Below are 25,309 nucleotides of genomic sequence, written 5' to 3' on the forward strand. Positions count from 1 at the left end.
TAAGGTAATATCTGTGCTTATCACAGAACAACTAAAAGGGGGGCTCAGGGAATACCACCTGCCTTCCCCAGACTCTTTATGCCAACCTAGTCATGTAGGTAATACTGGATAATACTGGAAATAATATAACAACAGCCACAACAACAAGATAGCAATTCCGTGCATTTGCTTAGAAGCACCATCATAGTGGTGACGTCAAAGCAGCAGGAGCTTGAAGCACCAAGTCCCACCGCATCCCCAATCAAGAGCAGAAACGAATAAATACATGTGTGCTTAGTACTCACCTAGCTTGCTCTACTCTTTCACAGTCTAGGGCCCAAACATGCTGGTCTTCTCATATCAATTAAGGCAATCAAGACTTCACCCACAGACACGCCCACAAGCTAACCAGATCCAGAGAAGCCTCTCTTCCAGACCCATCAAGACTTTCTTCTCTGGTGATTCTAGATAGTGTACCATTGACAAAACTAGCCATTACTGGATCCACACTCAGCCCGAGACAGTCATTCCTAGTGACAGATCTTCTCACCTGACAGTGGTGCTTTAAGTCTGCAGGTATTTGCACTGACTGGGATGCTAGCCACTAGAAGACATAGCCAACCACTGGCTATCAGGCCCTGGACTCTGTCTGCTTTATGCTTTAGGCCCCTTGGCTGTGAGAAGGCAGCTCAGGGTTCAGAGACCAGCTTCTCTGGGCTCAGACTGTGCTGAAGATGACAGGAAACTGAGGAGAGAGAACAGACACACGCTGATGCACAGGAGCTAGGAAGACTTGGGTAGCGGGATCTCTTAGATCTCATGGCTCCAGGACAAACCACCTGTGCCCCATTGCGGACTCTTGAAGCTTGCGCAAATACATTGCTTAGTGTCTCGGTTACTGATGCCTTGCTGGTCAGACTCTAGATTTAGAGAGTCCCCGGGCAGTCAACGAAAGCCCACTGGTGATGCGTCCCAAGTGTGGGGATGGAAAGGACTCCATGGTCAAGTGCAGCCAGGGTTCTGAGCTCACATCCCACTGCTGTGAACTTCAGTGGAGGCTGAAAAGCCCTAGGCCTTGCAGAAGGACGACAGCAGGAGAGAGGCAGAGTCCAGAGACCTGCAAACCGCCTGGCAGCTGCCATAGAGGTTTTAAAGAAAGGGAACCCATTCGATTTTGTGATAACAATCCAACCTGCAGTAACTAACGCCTGCCTTCCAGAGAGCTCTTGTGGGAAATGCTCCATTCCCTCACACAACGGACTCCAGAGGCTCCCTGCTTACCACCTTCTCTCGCCAGGTCCTGAGCCCCCGAAGGAGGCAGCTGTTTGTAAGATGGGGCACAGCTGGCTCTGAGGGGCAGGACCACGGCTTGTGCCGGGCACACTCCACGGCGTTTCTAATTGGGGTGCTTTCTTGTGAGCCCCATAACAAATCGCCATCCCCATTACAAATTGGCCTATGTCATGAACGGACAAGGGCCCATGGTAGTGAAACTCAACCTCAGGCTGAGAGGCAGGCCAGCTCAGATTCCTCCCTCTCCTCAGTACTAACCAGGGGACAATCTGAGGAAGGACAGGGCCCCACACTTTTCTCATGTTCCGCAACTTGCCACTATCCTGGGTTCTGAGCAACAGCTAAGTGACAGCCACAAAATACAGCAAGAAATAGAAGCCCTACCCCCACCCCACCCCACCCCTCACTCCACACCCCGCAATCACCAAATCATGACATCTCTGTGGAGCTGCACCAACCCATCCCTCAGACAGAAGCTAAAAAATCCCTCACAGTTCCCGGTGTTTCCACAAGGGTCCCATACAACCAGGGATGGGACCTTGAATATTCTTCATCCTATAGCTGTGTCCCCAAGAAGCTGCTGAAATCTGAAGCTCCAGTTGATCTGGGAAAGCACTCAGAGATGCAGTTTGTCTGCAATGTGGTCCCCAGACCCCAGGCTGAGAAAGCAGGACCGTGCAACTAGAAGGCATGGTGAGCCTGGCTGTCCAATCAAGGACAGGGGGCGTCCATCTTCCCCAGAAATGCAGTGGCTTAGGTGAAGATTCTGCCAAGTCTCTGTGAAAGCAGCTGGGCAGAGTGAAGCAGCTCAGCTCTTGGCTCTTCCAATCTTGAAGAGGAAGGGTGGGCTGAAACTCTGACTACCCAGGATGCACAGAGCAGGCAACCTCATGTTCTAAGTTAATGAAGAGTCTTGGGGATAGACCATTCAGAAAGTGATTTCCCCCCCCCCCCCCCCCCCCCCCGCACAACTGAATGGCCTGTGCAGGCGACCTTGGTGTCCACTAGTGGATGCTGTCCTTGTGCCCTGGCCAGTAAAAATGGCAGGCTGCCAAACTTACGACAAAGGACTCCACTTTGAAAATAATGCCTGTGTGATTTATCTCATGGCGATAGTCATAGATTTTTCAATTTCTTCTCTGATCTATGTTTTCTAAGTCGTCTACAGTGAGTTTAGATCACTCGAACAAAGGAGGCATTTCCATTGTTCTTCCATCACTGAGAGCCTTGTGCTCCCTGATCTCAGGTGTGAGCCTTCACCTCAATGTGTTTTATGTGCTGTTTGCCGCTACACCATGCACGCTGGCCCGAAACAATGATTCAGGCCTGAAATCCCAGCATTTGGGAGGTTGATGCAGAAGAATCAGGAGTTCAAGGACACCCCCAGCTACTTGGGGAGTTGAGCTCTCTGAGATCCGGTCCATCTCAACAGACAAATAGTCCTGATCTGCAAGGGTTTCAAGCAGCTCCGGGCAGCACTGTGGGAAGAAGTCCGTTCCCTCCCATCTTCCTCAAAAGGTTGTGTCAATGCGCAGGCTGCAGGGAAGGCAGGCTAGCGGTGAGATGCTGGAAAGCCAGCTGAAGACTCTTGTATGCTTTCTTAGAAGTCTGGGCTCACTCTGTGACACAACAAGACCCTGGGTCACCTGCAGGCCAGGAGAAGGCACCATCAGATCTATAGTCTGGTACTTGGAAAAGGGTCAAGACTGCAGTGGTGTGTCTTGTGTGAAGGGTATCGAGTGTGTCTGCTGGGTGAATCTAGGAAGCAAAAGTAGAAAGAACAGCTGGAGGTGGGGCTCAAAGACAAGCAACTCACTCACTGGCCACACTGTGACTCACAAAAGGTTGGAGCAGGACTTGAAGGCCCCAGGGGACTGTCAGCATTCACATTAACACACCATCTCCACAGAGCTGTACATTGAAGTAGAAAGACCTGTCATACTCCAGAGTCACTCAGAGATCAAGATTAACCACACAGAAGGAAAACCCACATAAAACACTGCAGACACTAACAAACTAGAAATCAGAAACAAGAAAACACCTTACAGCACTAGAAGACACAACAGCCTCTACCCTCCAGGGGCCACTGGGAAGAGGAGAAAGGGTCTGGGTGTGACCCTAGGCTCCAGTAAACATTGTGGCCCATCCCGGTTAGTTTTCATTATCAATCAAACACCCAGAATCATCTGGGAAGGCAGAGCCAACATTAATAACCCAGATCAGATTGGCCTATGGCCTTGTCTGGGAGAGATCCTCTTTATAACTGATGTGGGAGCATCCAGCCCACTGTGGGCATCACAATCCCTATGAAAAGGAGGTCTGGGCTATATAAGATAACTAGGTCTACCTTTCAAAAGAACAGAGGAAGAAAGCTATCACCAAGGTGTGAACTACAGGCACCAGCCACACAGCAACCCTTCTGTCAATACTGGGGCTGCCTGATAAAGACACTCAGTGCACAACACGAAGCACAACACCAATTATCTATGCCAAGTTCTCCATCACAGAGAAAACACAACCGCTTTGCAAGTGCCCAAGAATAATGACAAACATTGCCAACCCCAAATACCCACTCGGAGCAGAGCTCAAAAAATATTCAGAACATTCCATCAGCCATCAATACTGTGTTAGAAGAAGGGTCATTCTAGAACATTCTGACAGGCATGATTATCGTCATTCGGTTAATTTGAGTCTCAAACACCCACCAGGCAGGGCCATGAGATCTCCTCAGCCAGGCGGCAGGCTCCAATGGAACCAACGAGGCCAGGGGAGAAGCCTGGGGACAGCCATGAGGAGAGATGGCGAAGCCAAGCATCAAGGTGAGGATGGAGGACCCTCGAACAGCTCCGCAAGCTCTCACTGAGTCAAGCCTCGTCTCCTGCCTTTGGGCTACACCAGGCTCCACAGATCACCCGCAGGGACAACTTCTGGCTGCTCTCACATGCCACCTGACACCCCAGGTTCCTGCCTCCCACTGTGCTCCTCAGACTGGTTCCAGCAATGGCCTGTTCACCCTGGAATCCAGACTGAGAGAGCAACCTGAGGGAGGCAGTCTGGTCCTCGCTGCTGGCTTCTGTGCTTCTCAGTTCTAACGGTGTTAATTTCCTTTCTCTGTTACACGAATGCAGTAAAGAGCCCCACCCACCCACCCAATCCCTCAACTGAGACAGAAATATGCATCTCCAGGCAAAATGCTGAAGACTCTGGACAGGCTGTCAGAGATGTTAGAGGCCCTGTCTGTCATTACAGTTATCCCGGAACAACAGAGACAGGTGAGACACCAACATCCAAGACTTAAGAGGAGAGACTATACAAGCAAGCTTGGCCTCTCAAGTCAGCGCGACCATGGTTCCCAATAGCTCCTCCTCTCTCACGCGTGAAGTTAGCTTAACAAAGCAAAGCTTCGTATTCTCCGCTAGAGGGGCGATGCGCACACTGGTCTGTATCAGAAGAACTTACCATCCATTTGAATGACTTAATTTCTGAAGTTTCTGTAGAACCTTGAAATTCAAAGGAAGACAAGAGAAAACAGTAGCCACAACCCAGGGAACCTCAGAAGCCAGGTGGGAGAGGTGGAGAGGAACAGGAAGTTAAGCACCAGATGCAGGTGCCTAGGTTAGCCATGTTCGCCTGGCGTTCTCAGCATCAATGCCCTGGGTTCCCCATGGGCATCAGGCTTCAGCTCTTTCTCAACAAACCAGGGTCAGGGCCATTTAACTCTGCGAATGTCCCCAGAGACTAAATCAATGAAAGACTCTGCTGTAGTAACTGCCTGGCAAGACAGGCAAATAGCACCCACCGCTTCTCGGACCCGCTTCGCTCCCAGTTCAAAGGCACATTTTGCTTTGTTGCCTTAAATAGCGGGAGGAGTGACCAAGGGTCTCCATGTCAAAGCTCACACCTAACCTATTCCTGCATGTTCCTTTCCAGGCCACCCTTTGCCAGCTCTGTGGAAAGACCGCCAGCAGCACCAACTGAAGGCAAAAGACAACCACAAACAAATCAATAATCTCAGAGTCACGGGAGCCCGAGATTTTCCCATAATGCCCAATTTCCTATTATCTGCTAAGCAGTCAACTGGCATTTAGCACTGAGTGTGTCAGTCACCTGATACTCCGCCTCCTGGTATAGCGGAATGGCGGCCTTTCTCCCCTCCTCCAGCTCACAGGAATCATTCCCTCTCTCCATTGTAAGAATCGAACTCACGCTTAGCAAGCAGTCAATTTCCAGATGGTTTTTTAAAAGGCGTTTATTATGACATCATTCTTGGGTTTCGTGGCAGCAGCCTCAGGACATCCCCTGGGGATGCTGAGGACCTCTGCTTTCTTCTAGGAGCAGGCTGTATCCAAGTTTCCCAAAAGAACACTTAAGACTATCTAGGTGTATGTGTGTTAAAGGGATATCACTCTGGTAGTCAAAATTGCAAGTTAACAGTAAACTTGGGTGTAGAAAACATGGTCTTCATAGAGGACCTGCCACCTTCCTGATCGACTTCAGAGAAGCCAGTACAAAGGCAGACTCTGTGCAGCTATTCCCACGAGCAGAGGCAACCAGGTGATAAAATGTAGAACTGTAGGGAAAGGCTCTTCAACGAAGAGTAATTTTATTAAAATCTCACAACGGGACTGGAGGGAAAGTGTACCACTTGTGTGATATTCATGTGAGGCTGCAGGCAGGAAGCCCAACTCCTCTGCACACCAAGACTGTGAGGAAGGGACCCAAGGGCTCTCAGTCCCTTGCTGGGTCACCTCCAAAGCTCTATTACCCCCTGGACTGCTCACCCCCTGGGCAGCTTGTCCCCTGGCCTTTCAAATCACGCTCACACATCTAATCAAATTTCCCCAGTGTCCTCAAATAAAGTTCAAAGCTGACGGGAGCCCAGAAGGGCCATGTCTGACCAGGCTCCTGCCTCTGGCATCCTCCCCGGGTGCTCGGGGAACTCTCTTACCACTGCATCCCTTTTGGTTCTTTGGATTCCGCAAGCCTGGAGCCTGACTACCAACTAGTCGGGAAACTCCTACCTTACCTACCCTCGCATACACGGCATGTCCTAAGGCTTCTTTGAGAATCCTTCTGTGTACTTAACACTCTCTCCTGTGATAAGTACCCCAGCAAAGCTGTCTCTGGGGTCAGGCAGTGAGTGGGTTAACATTAAACCCAGCACTCGACCTCAAATCCAGTGAAGGGAGCACCTGGCATTCAGAACCAAATAACAAAGCTAATGAGCCCTGAGCGTTCCAGACCGCCAGCCAAGCCAGTCCGTGACCCTCCTTAGGGTTTTACAAGGCCCCCAAAATGCTGCTTCATGTTACCAATGGGTAGATGAGTCACACGGATGGCCAGTGCCAAAACCACTCTCAGGAGACAGGCCAAAAAAATATTCCACCCATAAATTGGTTTTCCTCTCTTGCCAGACTGGAGAAGTCCTGTGACACTGGACTGCAGACTGGAAGGGGGAACTGACCTGGCCATCAGCAGCCTAGACCAGGAACTTTTCTCAATGAACGCAGAGGTTCCCAGAGTTGAGTCGGCCCCTTTCCCTGTGATGAACACAATGCAGTCTTTCTGATAGAGAGCCCCTAGATCTTCCCAGATACCACAGCACGACCTGAAGAGATCAAGGCCTCGGCTCTTGAACCTGAACACACTGAAGTCACCACCTGTCCCCTTCCCAGGTGCAGCTCCTCCCCCCCCACCCTAGGGTCCCGACAGAAGCAGAACTTCCAAGAGTAGTGCGCTTTGAGCAATCAGCCCCTAGGGCAAGGGAGGCTGCTTTTAGAGCAAACAGTACCTCTCCTCAGCAGCATCACCTCTCGTGAGGGGCTTTACTGGACAGGGATGACAGTCACCAACAGTCAAACATGGTGAGAAGTGCTTTATAGATTTTGAACAGAATAAAAGTTAAGACTCATTCTATGGGAAGCTTACACTGAAAGAAGCTTATGTTTATGAGGTGTTCCCTGAATGCAACTATGAACTGTGTGGTTACAGGGTAAGCATGTCTTTACCACCAGCCCCCGCACTCTGGAGAAAGAGGCAAGAGAATCTCCCATTGATTCAAGACCAACGTGGTCTATTCAGCAAATTGTAGGCTAGTCAGGGCTACTTACTGAGACCCTGTCTCAATAAACACAAAATGTACATGATGAACCTCAACTCGAATCTGGCGTCAAGAGCAGGAATGCAAATCCTCTTTATCAACCTGAAAACATTAACTTCAGACAAGCAGCTTAAAACAAAAGAAAACAAAAAGTATTTGTTCAAAAAGGATCCCTGTACCCAGAAGCACCATATTGAACCCTCAAATCTCGACACTCACATAAAGAATGTAAAAGGCTCCATCGCCGGTGTGTGGACCACTGCTGATGTGAACTTCCTCCTCTTTAACGCTCTCTTTTGTTCTAAAAGGAACATGTAGTTATTGAGTAGTAATGTGAATTCAATGCAGAAACAGATTTTGGTTGGGGGGGTCTGTGTAATATTTTTTAGAAAAGAAAAAGCATCTGTTTTGTCGACAACTCAGGCATCTCTAAAGCACTCACAGTGGTAGCAACAGGCTTCCTTCCCAACCCCCAGCCAAACAAGGCCCAGAATCCTCTAAGCGGCTTCCTACCTTCCTAGGGTTTTTCTATGCTTCAGGCAGAGCAGACCAACAACTTATGTCTGGGTCCTAGAGCAAAGACTGCAGTGTCTCATCTCTCTTCTTCCTCTTCCTTATCCCCACTTCTCTACCTCTATCGGGCTCCTCCTCTTCCTCCTCCTCCCAGGACCTTGAACAAAGGGCCAGGTAAACACACTTGCTCTTTAAAGGTCAGCTGGAATGTCCAAAGAATCAAAACCCAGCACTGTGTTCTGATAATGAGACATCCGGACCGGGTCACGCCTTCATCAGGTCACTGTCCTGACCACAAAATGCTCCATTACTCAATATTTAAGAACAAACTCTAGTGTTCACACAAGACTCACAAGAGGTCCCAAGTCAGAATGAATCCCAAATCCACCTCAGACAGGGTGTGGACACTTCTCAAGATCTCCTTTGAAAATCCTAACAGCAAGCAGACCTAACTTCAAAAGGAAAGAACGGGGAAAGCCCAGGTTCTTGTGCACTGTGACTCGAAACTGGCCCAGCAAAAGGCCACTGTAGAGGCCCCTAGGGAAAAGGAACTTCTCAAATTCTAGCTCACCAAAGCCTTCTTTCAGCTATTGTTTGCCACAATGGCCTGGTACAAATGCAGCATGCTAGGAGAACCCGATAGGCGTTCAGTTACTTAATTCCCAGCCAGGATCTTCCTGGATAACTTCGGGTGATGCAAACTAGCCCATTTCAGATTTGACTGACCACAAAAGAACAGCTACTTACAGACATGTTGCAATGCCTGCTAGAGGGCTAGAGGGCCCAATAAAGTCAGGAAGAATCTGAAACCACAGAAAAAACTCATGTTAGAAAGCACAGTTGTTTCAAGTGGGTGTCATGTGTGTGTGTGTGTGTGTGTGTGTGTGTGTGTGTCCAAACAGTGATGAGTCCTTTGCCTCTATCCGAATAATTCTGATAAAAACAAAAACCAAACTCCGTGTGCTGGTGTGCACAAAAAACAAAAAACAACAACAACAAAAAAACTGCAGCGGCTGAAGGCATGAGGATGGATCCTGATGTCTTATCTCCACTATGGCCTTGGAGAGGCACCAAATTCAAATGCCATTTCCTGGCCCCTACTGGTAAAAGGTGAGTGATTCAACGACTTCCCAGTCAGTACCTGCCAGGAATAGATCTGCTCTTTGAAAGGCTTTTGGGACAGATTTCTCAAGTGAAACACACGCTCTGCGATAGGATGTCTAGCAGCCAGGGCTACGTGGCTGTGCTCCGCTTACTCTGTAAGCCTACTGGGTGCCCAGAGTCCAGGCTGCTGCGTGTCAGCACGACGCGTTCATATTTCATATGAGATACGTAGGCACACATAAATTGTTTTCTGGTAGATCACGTAGTACCCCAATTTCCCGTATATGCATGGGTTACATGCAAACTTTTGACACTCCTGTCTCTCAGAGTCATAATTCTTGGTGAATTTCAAACACTAAATGCACTTGAGTTTTTTAGGATATTCCACAGACAACTTTGTCTCCTAAAGCTACTGAACACTCAAGCCCCTCTACAAAGAGCAGTAACGTAACACTGGTAAACAAAGGCAAGGTATATCTGCATGAATTAAAATTTAAATTGTATACGACTCTGTGTTGGCTACTTGACCGCACTTATAAGTAAGCTGATTATTATTCATAAGCCGGACTACTTAAGCCAGAAATGACTCTGGTCATATATTCTAAGTTTTAGAGTACCAAGATATCTTAGAAGAGAAAGTTAGGCTTGTCACTGTATGGCAAGACAGAGTCACCACTGTGATTCTCTTGGCCAGTGCACCCTACTGTGCATAGAAGATGCATAGATTATAAGATGTAAAGGGCAGGGGAGGAGGTCAGTCAATAAAGGAACTAAGTTCAATCCCCAGAACCTAATAAAGGTAAAATCAAGAGTGTGATGACACACACTCATAATCTCAGTACTGGGGACTCAATGACAGACAGACAGACAGACGACTGACCAACCGACCGACCAACCGACCCCTGGAGTTTACTGCTGAGTTCCAAGTCAGAGAGAATGTCTCATAAAATAAAACCAAGTAGATGGTGCCTGAGGAATGATACCAAGGCTGTTCTGCTACATTCACGTGCACACACACACACACACACACACACACACACACACATACACACACACACACACACACACACACACACACACACACACACACGGTCACCTGTACAGAGATATGCACCCACACATAGGCATGTTACCCCCTCCCAACACACACACACAGAGGCAAAGGACACTGGACAGACAGGTGAATGGTACAGAGCAGCTCCTGACACTCCCCTGACACGGGGAGCTTGGTTTGGGAGGCCTGATCAGATCCTGCAGATGAAGGTATCCCTGTGAGCCATGTCCTTAGGATAAAAGTCCCCCACCAGCCCTCACAAAGGCTGTGCAAAGAGTTGCAGGTGTAACACCTGGGCAGGTACGTGGAGGTTGTTCTTAGCCTGCTAGTCCTGAAGAATGCCTCTCCCTCCTTTCCTGGGACCTTCAATCCTACTGCCCTTGTGATATCAACCCCTGAATATCTGAGAGCATCTTGGCCCTACCCTGACGCCTGACATCCGGTCTATTTGCTTACCCTCGAGTGATGGATCTGCTTCTGTCACTACTCGCAAGTCTTCTCCTTTGTTGTAACAGCACAGCTCCTTCAGGCCTATCCCACAAGCCTCCAGGCCTTCATCCTAGGGTTCTCAGTTCCTCTTATTCTAATGTAAGAGGAACCTGATGTCACGTGCTTCTGCATCACAGACCCCTGAGCCTTCCTGCCTACCTTCACTGGTGACCCAAGGTGGCAGCTTCACAGTGAGTCTCCAGAACTCACAAAGCAGAGAAGACAGGCCTGTTCCCTTTCCTGTGGCTCTTCTCTTCCCCTGCCTGTGAACAGATGTCTCCTCCAGTCCTACACATACCACACCCAGGGTGGGGGTGGGGTATTCCAGTGTCCCTTCCTAACCAGACCTGCTAACCATAGCTGGCTGGGGCTGAGGTGTCTTGCTAACCATGGCTAACAGTTGAAGGATGTTTCTCTCCCATGAATGTAATGATGCTAAAGAATGGTTTTAGGCTTTAAAATTATTTTACTGCTAATCGTGGTGGAGAAAATATAAACACCCCTCATATGTGCACTAAGCCCAGAGATTTCAAAAAGACCCTTGCTAGAGCCCTGGATCTTTCCTCCTTTACTTGCATGGTCCCCAGGAAGGCCGCTGGGCCTCCTTATCTCTGCTTTAACGTGCAACATCACCTCAGCACACACACCTGAGGACTAAATCCCTTCTACCCAGCAAGGAGGGACTTACCATTACCAGGTGATGCAAAGGCCACACAAGACTCCAGAAGGCAGCTGGGAAAATTGGCCTCTGTCTACTCCTCTCAAAAACACAGTACTTCCCTGAATAATCTTCTGCACTAGGGGAAACACAACACCCTCCCCCCACATACACACATACAACATAGAACCCAGGATTTTGGCCATGCCTCACCCCAAGCTGCCTGTCCAATTCTCTACATCAGTGGTACTGAAGTCTAGGTTCCTGTGAGCATCATCTGGGCATTTTTCAAAGTTATAGATGAGCTAGGGGACAGCTCAGTAGGTAAAATGTTTGCCTTGGAAAACAGGAGGAGCTGAATGCAATCCCCCACCGCCCGTTTCAAAAAGCAGGCATGGTGGTGCATGCTTGTAATTTTAGGGCTAGGGACTCACTGGCCAACCAGCCCAGAATAACTTGGTAAGTCTGAGGCCAGTGGGATTCCTTGTTTTAAAAAAGCAAGGTAGAGGAGCACTAGAGAGATGGCTCAGTTAAAAGCACTTGCGTCTCTTGCAGAGGACTGGGTTCGGTTCCCAGGCCCCACATGGTGGTGTCACCTGTAATGCCAGTCTCAGAAGATCAGATACCCTCTTGTGATTTCCTCGGGAGCCAGGCACTCATACGGTGCGCATACCTACAGGCAGGCAAAATTAAAACGTGGGTAGCTCCTTAGGGTGACAGTAAGATTGATCTGACCTCCATCGGAACAATACACACACACACACACACACACACACACACACACACCTACCTACCTCTATAGACCTGGAGGCCTAGCTAGGAGTAGAAAGCACATTTTTAAGGTCCCTAGTTATTTTAAAGCGGTTTGAGTTTTGAGGCTCCCTTGCTGGTCAAATTAGACCACACAGTATTCCCCTCCCCAAAACCTCTGCAACATTTGCATCCAGGAAGAGCCTACCTAAACTAGGCAATTATGTCACCACCTCACTGAAGGGGTTGGTGGAGGGGCTCAGGACATGCAAGATGATCTGAAATTTTTTATTTTTTTATTTATTTTATTTTTTTTGCTGGCTCTTGCATATGGTTAAACTTGTAGGAATTTTGCCAGCCCACGCTGGGAGCTTAAAATCAGCCCGGGTAGGAGTGTTTACACCACAGAAATTGGTAGAGGCTGCCACCCAGGCTCTTTGTTTTTCTCCCCTGGAGCAGGTTCCCAGCACACACCTGGCACCCAGCCTCCTACACCAGAGGCTGGGTAAACAGGCCCTCAGATTTCAGTCAGGTTCTGGGCTCTTCACAGTGGCCAGGAAAAGACTGAAAAGAATTCGGATCCATAAAATTCTCTGAAAGAAAGGATTATGGGTTTGTTGTTGTTGATCGGTAGGCTCAGAGGAGTTGAGCTAACAGGCATGCATCCATCCGCAAAGTTCTCCAGGGCCAGACCTCCACGGGGCAGATAAGAATAATCTTGTTAGTGTGTCATTTATTTGGCTGTAAAGAGGAAGGTGGAAGCCTTATCTTACGTTTACTTAACAGCCTTCCTACAATCTTAACTCTCGTGATGTCATCAGTCCAGAACACCTCTCTCGGGTAGTACAGGGGGCAGGCTTCTTAGTCAATTCGGCCTGCCTTCTTGCAGCTCCAGAACTGCAGATCTTCCAGATACATCGAGCTTTGCCCTGCAGACAGGTAGGGCGAAGACACCCGCTGCAGGAGGGAAGGTATGCACGGGCTTCCTTCCGAGAGGCTGAGAAGGCTTCAACACCTTCAGAGTGTGAGCTAGTTTATAATAACTAAGAAAGCAGGCATTGAGCTATTTCCATGCCTGTTTTTAACACTCCCCAAATGCCTGACTGGGAGTGTTTGCTTCTTTAACTTCAGCACTCTGTGAGAAGGGGTGGGGGTGGGGAGGCTCTGGAATGCATTGATCTGGGTTCAAATCCCGGCTCAAGCATGCATCAACCTATGGAGGGGGAAGAGCAAGTAAAATTCTGCCAGCTTTCCTGACAACAAGAGTATCTGTATGGACTCCCTCAAGTGCATACAGGAAGATTCCAGAAAGTGCCATCACTGGAGTGATGTTGTTGTGTGACAAGGCCTGTCCTGGAGAGACACTATACATGTCTACTCACCCCACAAGGGGAGCCTAGGACAGACCAAAGTACGAATGCCACCACCGAAAATCCAACCTGGTGAACCAATGAGTTTTATCGGGCTTACTTACCGGAGCTGAAATGACTCAAGCCATCTGAGTCACCAAAGCCCACACCAGCATGGGTGACAGCTCACAAGAGCTGGGAACCCGGAGCACACTGCACAGCCTGCAGGCAGCTCAACAGGTTGGAGGGTGCCTGTCTAGGTAACTCAGTTTGTCTCTACCGCTTCCAGGCTGCTAGGATGGTTTCTTCTTGTTCCCAGCAGCTGGTCTGTTCTCAGGGTTCTCTTTGCCAGCTTCGCTTAGCTAGCCTGAGAGCGACCCTCAGCTTTTATTGCTTACTCTGGAAAGGGAACCTAGTGAGTCTGGTCAGTTTCAGGGACTTCCTGAAGTTAGCCTGAGTTGCTTACCTACCTGTGTAAGGCACCTCCCTGCAGGACACAATGGAGAAAACTGTTATACCACAGATGTCTAGCTGTCTTACCCAGCCATCAGATGGATATCAGTGGTCCATAGCTTGCTGACAACTGAAGGCGTTGGAGCCACCTGGCAGGTGGGCCAGAGACTAGATGTTCTTCCATAAAGGATGGTCACTACTCCCTGCTTAAAACAAAGTCTCTGCGTCTTCATTTCTCAAGCACTGTGCAATCTCTGCCCTCTGGAGACTCACATCTTCTCCCAGAAGCTGGCCTCCATGCCTGGGGTATGGAGTTATGCAATACTGATGCCCTGGGGCCTACTGAGTAGCTGACCAAGGCTTCTTGGAGGACACTGAATGTAGATGCATTGTTCCCTGAGTGTCTTGGGGTTTGGTCAATAATTTTCCTGTCACATCTCCAAAGAGGGGCAGCTGTAAGGCTGGTGTTGTGCAGTTTCTCTAAAAGCCAGGCAGGACCTAGATGAAGCCACTAGAAGCTGTGCTGGAAATGGGGCAGCAAATGCAGCAGCCAGTGCACTGGTGGTTAATGCAGTTATCTGCTGGTTATCCCCATGCCTGGCCGTCCGACCGCAACCTTGGGACAAAGAAATCTTGGTGCTTTATCTCTAGGGTCCTGGGAAATGTCCCAGGGACCTAATTCCAAGTCTCAGGAGAAAGATGGTAACACAATCCCACACAGGTGTCAACCTGAAAATAACAAAGCCATAGGAAGCCACAAAGCTGTCCACTGACTGAATACGATTCCAACTGGGAGTTAAGATGCTGTGCTCGGAGCCAGGATTTCAAGTTAGGAACACAGTGGCTCTGGCCTCCTTCAGGTCAAGGGCTCTCAGAGAGACACCAATGGCCTTCTCCAGGAGGTGCGAGCATGGGCAAACACACGCAAACACACACACACACACACACACACCCACACACCATTCAGTTTCAGAAAGCCAAAGGCTCTTAATTGGCTGGGAACAGAGGAATCAAAGCAAGAGGCCTCCCAGGAATCGAGGGTGCAAAGCCCCATTCATCATCCATTCTTCCATCTCATTTTCAGACTAGTTCTGACATTAGAAAGAAAGTCTACACACAAACAGCCCACAGGAGAATAATTCCAGCCTGCTGCTTAGCAAACAGCAAAGGAGAAATTCTAGGAAGACCCCTTCCAAGCCCCTTCCTTCTCCTGCAACCCAGAAAATTAGCAACACAACTTCCTTTAACAACAACCAGAGTGAAGGGTGCTTTGTCAACAATGTATCCAGCCAGCTTTCTGGGCCCTTCCAAGGCCCTGTCTGAGCTCATATCTGCAACAAGACCCAGGCCACATCAAAGTGCTGGTGGGGGTAACAATTTAAAAAAAAAAAAAAAAAAAAAAAACAACAACTAACAAAGGGTCACCAGTAACTGAAAATCTTCCAGCCTGGTTCTAGTGGGGAGACTGGGTGAGGACAAAAGGCAGCCTGTGCCTCACCTCTCTGTCTGGGTCCCTGTTAATTGTTCTTTAAGAACATTAAAGCCTGGTGCCAGGACCTGGGGACAACAGGAAAAAAAGGAAAGTCCACAGAGGCCTTGCTGGAGTTTCTGCAGCCAGCCTCGGGAACCGGTCATTGTTCCGTCGGTAAACACGTGAGACAGAAAACGCTGGGAAACCAGGTTGTTCACTTCATGTGTCCTTCCAGGACCAACTGTTTTCTCTTGGAGCGTGACCTGGGCTGGCATTTACAGGACATCCTATAGCTTTGCATGTAACAGGCACCAATGCCCCCTGACTTCAGGACACCCCCAACCCCCAAGTCCAAACGATGCTGCAGGAAGGTATTCTTAAGAAGACCAGTTACTTTCAAGCCTCTCACTTAGAAGGACTTAGCTGGTAGCAACATAAGGGCTGTGCTCCGGGACCCCAGGGGCCTGCTTAGATCTTGCTTCCTGGGCAGGGTAGCTTGTTTTACCTAGCTACCTAGATGACACCGTGTAACAGCTAAATGCTCCCCAGCACATTGAAATACAGCCGCTGTCCATCCAAGGATGCCAAAAACGCTCTGCAAACCACCCATTAAATTTTATGGTGGCCTAGGAAGCAGATGGAGAATCATTACTGTCATTTTTACAAGGTTCGGCACCACGGGCTGGGCCGAGGTATCCGGTCCCCCCCCCTCCATCTGTACCCACCATCTCTTGGGAAACCCCAGTACATCAAAAGGGTACTCGTGACTATCAGAAACAGCCTTTGTGGTAAGGCAGGTCCAAAAAAAAAAATACAAACTTTGGACACGAGACAATCAGAAAAGGTGGCGAGTGGACGATTTCATGTAGGGTTTTCTTGGGGTTAGGCTACAAGGCTGTGACACCCCCCCCCCCAACGAATGTGGGATCGGCGTACATCTCTCATGTTTATTTCCACTCTGGACACTCATTGCTTTTATAATTAGAGCGAAAGTTATACGAACTTTATTTCTGCTGCTAAATCACAGAACACCAATCTGCTGCACTAACAAGGGAAGAATAAACACGAATAAAGCCCAGCATGGAATTCCCTTTCAAATCTTACAGATCCACGAGGCTCCACAACCTTCTGCGCACGCAGAGCGGCCAGCTAGCTCTCCACCGCTCCTCCCGCGCGGCATCTGCAGGCACCCCACACCCGGGAAGCGGCAGCGCTAGCCGGCCCCACAGTCCATACCGCCAAGCCCCCCCAAACCTGTACACTACAACGCCAGATCCCAGCTGGGAGCCTCCTGCCCCCCAAAGCCTCTTAACAAGACACACTGGGCGGCGCAGGGAGGCTTCCCGGTAAACAGCAGTTGCTGAACAACGCTCCTCTATCCTAACCGCTCCCACCCGCACACCCCGGCGCTGTCACCTCGGGGCTGCGCGGTCGGTCACTCGATCACCAAGACAGAAACTGGAGTTTTCAATTTCATCCTCCAGGAGGGCTCTCCGAAGAAGTTGAAATGTGCATTGTCACCAAGTTTAACCCGGAGCCGCGCTCTCTTCGCTCCTCCCGAGAACCGCTCCGGTGGCGCCGCGACCCTCTCCGCCCTCCCCGCGCCCCAGGCCCTAGCGACCACGATCCGCAGCCCGGGTCGGGCCGTGACCACAGAGGACTGGGCACCGGGAGCTCAAGGGGCTCGGAGCTGCACCGGGCTAGCCGCGCCCCTGAGTCCGGGATGCTGCCCGAAGCCTCAGCGCTCGCGGGGGTAGGGTGCGCCGTCCGGCCCCGGGCTCCTACCTGGCTCGCATGGCGCCCCACGGGTCCTGCGGTTCCCTCGTTCTGTGGGACTCACCCGGCCGGGGGCGCGCGCGGTTCCCGGAACCACGGCCTCAGCGACCGAGGCAGTGGAGGTGGTGGGGTGCCCAGACGCCGCGATAGCCCAGAGCGCTCGGCCCCCGCCGGCGGGCGCAGAGGTGGTCTGGGCCGGGGCGGGGCGCGAGCGCGGGCGAGGCCGGGGCGCAAACAGCGGGCTCGAGGAGGGCGGAGAGCAAGCAGAGACCGCGGGAGGGGAGGGGCCAAACCTGGGGGCGGAGCGAGAGAGAGGCGGGTCAAGCTCAGACTGGGGCGTAGGGACCCGGGGCAGAATTGCACTCTCAAGGCGGAGTCTTGGCGGAGAGGCGGGGCCTAGACAATACCGGGGACAAAAGTGGGCGGGGCGTGTTCAAAGGGGCATGGTCAATATGAGGTTGGAACGAGTAGGGGTTGTGCCCGGAGCTGGGGGAGGGCAGTTCTTAGCAAAGGCGGGGCCTGGCTGAAGAGGGCGGGGTGTCCTGGAGGGGCGGGGCCGACTGAGCCGCTGATTTACTTTGAGAAGCGGCTTGGTTGACTGGCGCCTCCACTGCTCCGGCGCGATTCCCGCCAACACTCCTCCTTGTCTCCTTCCTTAACAGCGCCAGTTAAGAGAACAGGGTTGGGGCCTCGGGGGTCTTTACCCCTGGACCCAGAAATGAACAAAGATGATGGAGACCTCCGGTGCTTGGTTTTGGGGGAGCCTCCGCCCTCCCACCCCGGGAGTGGTTAAGCAGTAAAACGGAGAAAACAAACAAAAAGCTCAGTTTAGGGAGCAACTACAAGGCGAGGAGAGCTGTCCGCTAGACAGACTGCAACTGAATACAGGTCAGCATATTTACACTTCCTCTGCCCAGGATCACAGAAGTAGACGCTCGGTGCGAGCTCAGTGAATGAACACACTGCGAGGCAACGGAGCAAAAAAGCCCAAGCTTGGCTGCTCTCATGAGTCATCTCTCACGGGAGCAGACAGAGGCCTGTAGGGTTGATTGCCTCAGAGAGGTCGAGCCAGCCTTTGACCGCGGTGGTGGCGAGGGCAGGGAATGAAGGTTGCCACTTGGAACCAGTAGCAATCGTGTCTTTAATGTTGCCACAGCTCCAAATCCAGCAGCCCACTGAGTCCATCTTCACTATCATCGCCGGTGACAGATACCGTTTTTTTATTTTCCAAGTGACTTCAGACATTAATGCAGATTATCATATTCAGTAAAATCACGTGGGAGGGGGCATCAGAGTTGAAATACTAGCCTGTTTTCTATCTCCTCTGTCCTTAATCTTCTCTTCCCCCTCAACCCTTACACTCGGGCTGGGAGCCTCCAGGTTTTTGTTTGGTTTTTTTCCCCCCACTTTAGATATATAGTCCTGGTGGGTTCAGGTAAACATACGAGTCAACCTAGAGCTCAGAGGGTAGAATTTCATATTCTCTTAGAACATGGAAACGAGTATAATTACTCCTTAAATGTAGCTGTAGACATTAAAAGAAGCAGTCTCCTGAAGGCACGAGTGACTTATATAGTTGGGGTGGGTGGGGTGGAGAAGACAAAAGCATGCAAACTAGAGGGCACGTGCGAAACCAGCCTGCTCGGCTGGGATCTCTAGGCCTCTGTGTGAGTCACTTACCTATATGAGTATGAAAATTAAATACAGAGCATAAGCCACAGAGTGCCTAGCACAAAGTAGCCATCACTAAATATTAGCCATTTGTACTGCTGTTACTGCAAATGACTCAGGTCTAAACCATATCAGAAAGAGGGCAAGGGAGAATGTGCATGAATGTGGGCTAGGGGTATAGATCAGTTGGTAGAACGATTGCCCAACATGCACAAAGCCCTGGGCCCCATCCTCAGCACCAAGTAAATGGCATGTGGTGGCTCACGCCCACACTCAAGAGATGGTGGAAGGGGGGTTCAAGGAAGGTGGAGGTAGGAGGATCAAAGGTTGAGGGTCATACTCCTGAGCACAGTGAATTCAAGGTCAGTCTGGGATGCTTAAGACCCTGTCTTGGAGAATGGAAAGGTGGATCAGATGTTAAGAGCACTGGTTGTTCTTCCAGAGGGCCAAAGCTTCCATTCCTAACTCCCTCATGGCAACTTATAACCATGTCTAACTGGAGTTCCAGGGGATCTGACACCTTCTCTTGCCCTTCACAGGAGGGATACCAGTGGCACATAGACATATAGTCAAGCTAAACACTCATTTACACAAAATGAAAATAATTAAATCTTAAAAAAAAAAAAAGACCTGTTGGGTTAGGTGTCATATACCTTAAGCCCAGTATTTGCTAAGATGAAGCAGGAGGATTATGAATTCAAAGACAGCTTAGATCCACTGCTAGACTGAATCTGTCTCGAAAGAAGAAATGCTTATAAGGCATTGAAAAATGACACCCAAGTTGTAAATGATCAAAGGTATAAAAAGATGAGTTCTCCAAACTCTGCAAATGGCCCCGCACATGAAAGGCCCCTCAACTGCACTGAGCAAAAAATCTCAAAAAAGGAGCAAGGGGTGAGAAAAGTCACGTGTGGCCGAGGCAATGCTTGGGCTACTGGAAAACAAAGGTCAGAGGCACACATCAAAGTATGGAGCTGGGCAGAAATCCAGACTGCAACATGACGCTTTTGCCTCAGGGAGTAGAGGGCATGGGCTCCAGGGTCTGCCCGGACAGAGTGTGCGGTATAGTCTTCAACCAGCCTGCTTCCTGAGTGAAGAGTTGATACAAACCAGGATCTTGAAGCAAAATAAGGAAGAGGAAGAAGAGCCCACTTCTTCCTGCCATGAATTGGATCTGACTCTGGAGGAACTAAACCAGGGAGAAAGAACACTGTGTGTTTAGGTTAAGTCATCTGCGAAGCATTCTGAGTGTTCTGGAAGGAACGAGGTCACTAGATATGCTTCCTGATGAACCAATGCTTTGCGGTTCCGCCAGTTTTTATGACTTGCTCATTTGTAAAGATCACTAAGTCAGGAAAAAAAGGAGACAAAGAGCCCTCCCTGCCCCCAGGCTGGCACCAAGTTCAAGTATTCAGCCATCATTACTGGAGCAGATGGGACAGCAATAACCCAGTCAATAACTGGGGTTTTCAGCACAAGAAGAGTGCTTGTTTATCTCATGGATTAAAGAATTCCAAGAGCAAGACACACACACCTATAGTCCCATCAGTTGGAAGATAGAGGCAGGAGGATCAGGAATTCAAGGACAGCTTCTCTTACAGACTGGGTTCTAGGTCAGTCTTGGGATCCATGAAACCTTGTGTCAAAACACATAGAAAAGCAAAAAATATTAGAGAAAAATGTGGTATAAATGTCAACATTGATCCTAACCCTCTCTTGACATCTCATGGTGAAGGTGGATTATTTATCTGTCTAGAGGCTGATTATAAGCTAAGACCATGTACATGCAAATATTTGGTATATATACTTATAGATATACACAGAACATGTACTGAAAGACAGTGTGGTGGGCTGGAAAATCTGATTGTCTGGGCTCAAATGCCAATTCCATTACCTGATGGCTGGGTGACACGAATCAAGGCCACCCTCACCTGTTTCCTCACCTTAAAATAGGTACAATTGGACAGGTGAGATGGCTCGGCAGATAAAAAGCACTTGTCACGCAAAGCCTAACAGCCTGAGTTCAATCCCAGGAACACACATGGTGGAAGGAATTGTCCTCTATCCTCTATACTCAGGCCACACCAAGAGCACAGCCTTCTCCCAGTAAATAACTAAACAGATACATGTAAAAAATAAAAAAATACAGATCAGTGTGACGCTCACAAGCATTAACAAAGATAATATGTAAATATTGTTTGACCTAGTACTGGGCATACAGTACATCATCTACAGATATAACCTATTATTTACACATACATGTTGCAAGAAATGGTTCTTTGGTTCACATTAAAGCCAAGTGAATGAGTCTGGTTCTTAAATAAACTCCAAATAGAAATATCCTTTACAAAGGGACGTCCATGTTGCTTTTAGGAAGCGGGAGAGTATCGGAGGCAGTGGCTCAGCTAAGCTGCGCATAGGTTCCTCCGCAGGTGTGTGCATGGTGTGCTATGGAACTGCCTTTTGGGAATGTCTCATAGGTTGTTAAGCCTTGAGTCTAAATTCTACCCTGCAGACTCATGTTTGGAATCCTTGTTCCCCAGCCTAGTGGTGCTATTTTGGGAAAGCTGTAGAACCTTTAAGATCTGAGGCCTTGCAGGTAGATGTCATTTAGAGGTTTTCCTTGTGGGAGCCTGGCCCCTGGTTCTCATCTTCTGCTCTGTCTCCTGACTACCTATGATGTTCATACATCCCCTCCACCAGGAACTAAGCTGCTTCCCTCACTATTCTCCCGATTAGATATTTTGTTCTACTGATACAAAATTAGCTGACTTCTGACATCGGTATCCAGGAAAGCGAGATGCAGAGAAGACAGTAGACATAGAACACCTATTACTAAGCCCAGCTGTGTTTCACGCACCACCCCTGCTCCATGCTAAGTATTCAGTGAAGCAGCAGAAGCACTACCAGGAACAACCGCTCAGACAAGAGCAATGCCAAGTGCCTCTTATTTTGCTAAACTCTACAGATGCTCTTTAGCGAACCACAATGCTCCGGCCACCTGGAAAATACTTCACATAAGGGAATAACTACTTACGAATCAAAAGCAGGTCCAGTAAAGCATCTCTCCAGCTACTAGGGTGCATGCTTAGCCGTGAGATGAAAAGAATAGTATTTCTTTAGAGGGATGAAGTCAATAAGAGTCAAAACAGTGGTGTGGAGGGGAGAATAAGATACACTGAGAGCCCCAAGGGAAGGAAGCGTTATTCTTTGGGGGTGTAACCTATCTCCTAGTAGGTTTCTACTTTCTCAATGGATTAACACACACACACACACATACACACACATACACACACACACATACACACACACACGCGGGTTGGGGGGCAATGCTCACTGGACTTAGTGAGTTAGTTAAGATGCAGAAGCAGGAGGCATGGAATTAGGAAGAGGATCTAGGGAGAGTTAACAGGGGAGTGAAAGGTGGATATGATCATGTTTCACTGTATACATGCATGAATACATTGCATCCATGCATGAGTATATATGTACATCAAAGAACAAATAAAAATGCATATGTAACCTCGTCAAAGAAGGGCTGAAAGCATATAGTAGCTGCTACTTTTCCAGTGGAATATAGGAGTCACAGAATAATATTTGGAGAGAGAGTTAAACATACAACAGCCGACAGTTGTTATCTGTTATATACTGAAATTGATTCACCTGAAGGAATGAAAAGAACTTCAGATTTGGGGCTGGGGAGATGGTACAACAGTTAAGAGCATGTACTGCTCTCACCGAGGACTAGAGTTCAGAGGAGAGATTGCCTGCCCTCAAACCACAGGACCTCAAGCAGAGCTCCACATCCATTCTGCAGACAGCATTGTGAAGAAAGACTAAAGACAAGGCTGCTTTCTTCTTAAAAGCTCAGGATTTCTATCAGTAAGGAAGGTCCCTCTGCCTAAAAGTCATATTTAAAAGATTGTCTGATTAACGGAATCTGCAGGAAATTCCTTCTACTCTGTTCGTGTGTGTTTTAAGCTGACAGTTGCATCAACATGATTCTTAGACAATATTTTGAGTAGAAAGTTAGATTTATAACAAGCTAATGTTGTAGTTTATCCTTTGTTAATTATTGTTAAAAGAGTCAGCTATGAGCCAGGTGTGCTGGTGCTCATATGTAATGCTAGCACTTGGGGGGCTGAGGCAGGGAAACCTCAAGTCTGAGGCTAGCCTGGAATACCCAGCATGTTCTTGTCTTAAAAATTCAACAAGGGGCTGAAAAGATTGCTCAGTGGTTAAGAGCACTGACCAGAGGTCCTGAGTTCAATTCCCAGCAACCACATGGTGGCTCAGACCTATCTGTAATGGGATTTGATGCCCTTTACTGGTGTGTCTGAAGACAGTGAGAGTGTGCTCACATACATAAAATAAATAGCCCTTTAACAAAATCAACAACAAAATAAGCAAGTGAATGGACTGGGAGACATAGCTCAGTTGCTAAAGGATGCAGTTTGCTCCTTGGCAGGAACAAAACCCAGGTTCAAGTCCCAGCATCAAATAAACTACATGCCTATAATCTCTGGCAGGGATAAATAGATAAATAAATAAATAGCCGCTAACAGCAACAAAATTAAAACATTAATATTTTAAGCCGGGCATTGTGGCTCATACCTTTAACTCCAGCACTTGGGATGCAGAGACAGGCAGATCTCTTGAGTTTGAGGCCAGCTTGGTGTCAGAGTGAGTTCCAGGACAGCCAAGGCTACACAGAGAAACCCTGTCTTGAAAAATACACAAAATAAATTTTGATATTTTAAAAAGCAGTTCTCTTTCTCTCTTAACACCCACACTTAAATCTGTGTGAAACTTTTTCTTAATAAACCTCCAACCTCAAAACCACTTTCAAAAATAAAACAATGAAAGTCAGCTGTGATTCTAAAAAAGTAATAGCCACGGCACTGAGGTCAGCTGCCGGTGGGACGCCAAGAGGCACAGCTGAGTTCTCAGAATTCAGAACTGAGGGCAACTGCCCTCACGCGCCTTAGCTTTTCTTGCTTTAGAGACAAATTCTATACATATTTTAAACATGAATCAGATTTGAAATTTAGCCTAAAATGTTACATATTTTGTTGTCATGGGATGAAAGCCTAAGACCTACTGTTTGTGATAAGTTGCTATAGCTACACCTTTATTTCTTAAGTCTCTCTCTTTCACTCAGTGTGTGTGCTGAGGACCAAACCCAGGACCTGGACTAACATGCAAAGACATCCCTTTGCCACTGAGCTGCACCCAGAATCCTTCTTTATATATCCATTCTCAGAGTAAACACTTATCCCTAATTTACTTTTTAACATTTCCTCATTTTCATGACATCCCAGGTATGTAAGGGGAAATTACATACTACAGAGTCAAATAAATATAACCTCCCTTCTAAAAAAAAAAAAAAAGCATTAAACAACAAAATCATTAGACAGTCCAGAAATGTTTACTTGGACTGCTGAATAATACCCTCTAAAGAGCAGTAAGGGCTTCTGAGGAACTGTTTATTTACCCTCTACTATTTGCCAAGCCCTGGGTGTGGCCCTGGGGGAGGATGATCCCCAAAGAGCCTCATCTGCTGTGTCACTGGGATGCTAGTATGGAGAAGAAAAGAACCATAAGCCCCTGATAGGTACCTTAAAGAAAACCCAAGGAGCTGTGAAGAACAAAGCAACTGCTCTGGGAATGGGGACTAGAGCAGGTCAGAGAGAACTGAAGTCAGACACAGCAGGGAAAGGAAGGGGTGTGGTGGGCAGAGCCAGTGCAGCTGCCAAGAACTGTGCACGGTTGTGCATGGTTACATAATAGAAAAGAAACCCTCGTGGTGGGAATGGATGAAGTGAAGTTGAAGGAGTTCTAAGGGGACTGTGTCACAGGGACTCCAGACACAGCTCTAATCTTTGCTGCTTCTCTACCAACCCAGAGACTATAGCTTTACCAAGAATTTAGTATTACAGACCTGTAGGAAAGAACGTCTAATTTAGTCAGAAAATATTGTGTGACCTGTTTGTTATTCTGGGAGATGTTTCTTCCTCAGACTCTAAAATGTTGAGTCTATCCATTTTGGTGACTATCTTGAAACACACACACACACACATGACTAGGACATCATGGAAACACAGTACTCTCAAAGTACAATCCAGAAGGTCCATGTAGAATCCAGAAAGGATGCAGGCAAAATGATTGGCTTTAAGGAAACTTCTGGAAATAACTCCAGATAGTCACTGCTTCCATCCTTTATTTATTATGTATGCAGTGACTGTATCTGGAGTGCTTACTGTGTGCCAAGCAGTGTGTGAGGAGCTGAGGAGAAGATAATACGTGTTCTATCCCCTTCTACATAAAGAGCACCTAGCTGCAGGAACTGGCAATCCCCTGTACTGCAGAAGAAGAGGATAAATCAGTGGGATCAAGGATCTAGAATACAGAAACAGAACAAGCTATGGTGCGTTAGAGGAGGGGAAAAATTATGAAGAGCTATGGTGGATGAGATACATATGACAAAAGCACCTCAAAAGACCAGTAAACATAAGAGTTGGTTGACTGAAAAGCCAGGAGCTCTCAGATAGACCAACAACAAGGAAAAGAGAGAAGACTCAGTCAATCAGAAACAAGAGATGTTACTGTAGGCTTGGGTTTTTCAAACCCTACCTTAATCATGGTTCTT

At 48.3% G+C, this 25,309-nt stretch overlaps 1 protein-coding gene across 4 annotated transcripts in view; it reads right to left on the bottom strand.

Annotated features, from left to right (window-relative positions):
- Positions 1-17,244, bottom strand: part of Sh3bp4 (SH3 domain binding protein 4) — a 79,788-nt gene extending 62,544 nt beyond the window's left edge. For 2 of the 4 annotated variants that reach the window (XM_052192661.1, XM_052192662.1), the window contains exon 1: positions 16,999-17,244. The gene's annotated coding sequence lies outside the window, so the exon portion shown is untranslated. Of the gene's footprint in view, positions 1-16,629; positions 16,870-16,998 lie in introns of those variants that run through there. The other 2 variants (XM_052192663.1, XM_052192664.1) reach the window with 2 other exon arrangements.
- Between the last annotated feature and the right edge of the window lie 8,065 nt (positions 17,245-25,309).

Source organism: Apodemus sylvaticus, chromosome 9 (genome assembly GCF_947179515.1).
Source record: "Apodemus sylvaticus chromosome 9, mApoSyl1.1, whole genome shotgun sequence".
Taxonomy (NCBI): Eukaryota; Metazoa; Chordata; class Mammalia; order Rodentia; family Muridae; genus Apodemus; species Apodemus sylvaticus.